General features: G+C 44.6%; 1 long non-coding RNA gene across 2 annotated transcripts; it reads left to right on the forward strand.

Moving 5' to 3' along the window:
- Positions 1–501: 501 nt before the first annotated feature.
- LOC136459964 (uncharacterized) lies at positions 502–2,387 on the forward strand. 2 transcript variants are annotated; one of them, XR_010760285.1, is made up of 4 exons: positions 502–1,062; positions 1,144–1,180; positions 1,273–1,332; positions 1,895–2,387. It is a non-coding gene; the product is annotated as an uncharacterized lncRNA (long non-coding RNA). The 2 variants fall into 2 exon arrangements; XR_010760284.1 differs by having other exon boundaries at positions 1,144–1,332.
- The last annotated feature ends 173 nt before the right edge of the window (positions 2,388–2,560 follow it).

The raw sequence follows: 2,560 nt of genomic DNA on the forward strand, positions 1-2,560 counted from the left end.
ACTGTATTTGGTTGATAACCAACCAAATGAAGCAGTGTACTTGGCATGCATGCATGCAGTAACAATTAATTAATCTAGTGGTCTCTCTGGTGCAGAAGGAGCAGAAGGCGGCGGCCAAGGAGCGCAGGGCGCACGACGACCACTTCTGCCACCACCACTAGAGATTAGAGAATGAACTCGATCATGCATGCAGGGCATGCTGTGTCGTGCATCCATCTTCTCCCAATACTATATGTACATGCGTGTCAGCGTGTAATTTACCAAGACAATGGCCGCCTGCTCCTCCGAAGGAGGGGTCGGCCACGTCGCCCCATTTGTTTCTGGCCATCAGATCTCCCATCGTGTGGTCCTGAATGCCTATAACGGCTTTTGCGCGAAACGGATTCTAGGCCTCCTTCTTGTTTTTTCGGCCTTCTCTTGCCGTTTTACAGCTTCATCTTCGGAGCCGGACCATCAAATATATACAGCGGCTTCTGATTCCCTTCCTGCCTTCTTCCCCTTTCTTCCTCTCTCTTCGTCGCTCTCTCGCTCGCTCCCGACGCGGCTACGGTGACGGCGCCAGCGGCCCTCGGCGGCGGCCGGCCGTCGGAGCGGCGTCCGCCACCCTCCTCCTCCTCCACGCCCCGCCTCACGCAGCACGACTGGGGGCGACGACGGCCCAGTTTGTGCTCCTGCGCTCCACCAAACCCTAGGTGCCTGCGCGTCCGCGCCTGCCCTCTTCTTCCCCGGCCGCGACGGGATGGGGCACCGACCGGGCCCCAGCGCGGCCGCCTCCACGTGATACGCGTGCCCAGGGCATCGGCGCCCCAGGTGTGCTGGGCAGGCCCTGGCGATGTCCGCCTCCCGGCACGGCGCAGCGCGGGGCTCTCCCCTTCACGCCTGCGACGACAGCCTCCGACCTCCTCTCTTTCCTCTTCTAATTTCATTCTTATTTCTCTGTTTTGATTTGATTTGATTTTCCTCCAAAATGCACATTGATTTTGTTGGAATCTTAGGGTTTTATCTTCATGACTGTTGTTGCACTCGGTTGATCTGTGGCACCAATTGATGGTTCCCTCACAGGTAAGTGCTACGCTTTATTTTATTCTATTAATTCAGTTTATGGTGGTTTACTAAAATTTAGTTTACATGATTCCAATTCAGGTTTCAACCAGCTTTATTCATGTGTATTTTGTAGACAGTACGTATGCAAACAGACTATCATCTATGTATGTTTATCGCACTGCCATTCAATAAATTTTTCTTTTCCTCCAAATAAATTATTTTGGTCAGATAACGTTGTGAGCAATGGGTGTACCTGCTTAATGCTCATACAAATTTGTCACTGCTCATGTACGTATATTCTCTTCGATGTCTCGCTGTACATACCAATACGTCCCCATTTTTTTTATTGCTTGGTGATGATGGCACAGTAGAATTTTATCTCTCTAGAGGAAATCCCGTTTACATATGTTCTTATCCGTCAACTGCATATTGCTCTTCCCTGATTCGTGTGCGTTTCGAGTAGTAAAGGGGAAGACTCCCGTATGTGTATCCTGCTCACTCCATTCTTCAATTCTTTACCTATCCAGCTTGGTATCCAATTTAGTTGTTGGCTTCTGAAATTAGTATTCTTCACCCTCCAAGTCATTAGTGCCATAAACTATAGTTCGGAGAAGTCTGACCACTTTGTATTATCATAGGGACAGTTGTTTCTAATCAGATGCGATTCATATATGCAAATAGTTATCTAAAACCTTTGTAATTGTAGGGCTCCGAATCTAAATTCTGTCCAGAAATTGTGTCTTCTATATTAATTGTAGCTACTGTCGTCCCTTTTTGTGAAATTAGTCCCCTTACATTTTTTCCTCGCGGTTTCCTTATTACTTTGTTTGGTGCATCTTTGATTTTTCAGACCACCACCTTAGTTTGGGAGCTGCTGCTACTGCTGCTAATTTGTTCTCTAATATATACATGAAAAAATGTTCCGCTGTATGGATAGAGAAGCCTATTAAGGCATTATGGAATGGTAAGGTTTCCTCATGTTCTAATGAATGTAGTATTGCATATTTGCACCTGCTCTCAGCTTGAGCTGTTCTATTTACTAATCACGCTACAATACTGCGTAATGTTCATGCCTCCATTTTTTGTCTGTACAATTTCAAGATAGAGGTTCTTAATTTTGCCTTCATTCGCTTAATAGATTTCATGTTAATGTTGACAAGGAAACTTTGTCCACGAAAATCTTAATACAAAACCTTACTGAAAATTTCCCCGCAGCAAAATTGTGCTGCTAATTTATTTAGCCCCTTGCAATATTAAATTACTTATATCTAAATTGCTTTTGTTGTTAATGATCCTTTTCCATTATAGAATGCTCTGAACCATCCACCTTTACAAGTCCAAATGCCAAAGCATATATGCCAAGACGTGCATACAATGTGTTAAAAAGTTATTTTTACTTTCCAAATATATAGTACTAAATATAAATGATAGCCTGATCTGAAATTAAAAAAAAATTGCACTCTATACATCCCAAGTCCTTGAGAACTATATGTGCGCAGCCTTAAATATGAACACA

Source organism: Miscanthus floridulus, chromosome 6, assembly GCF_019320115.1.
Source record: "Miscanthus floridulus cultivar M001 chromosome 6, ASM1932011v1, whole genome shotgun sequence".
Taxonomy (NCBI): Eukaryota; Viridiplantae; Streptophyta; class Magnoliopsida; order Poales; family Poaceae; genus Miscanthus; species Miscanthus floridulus.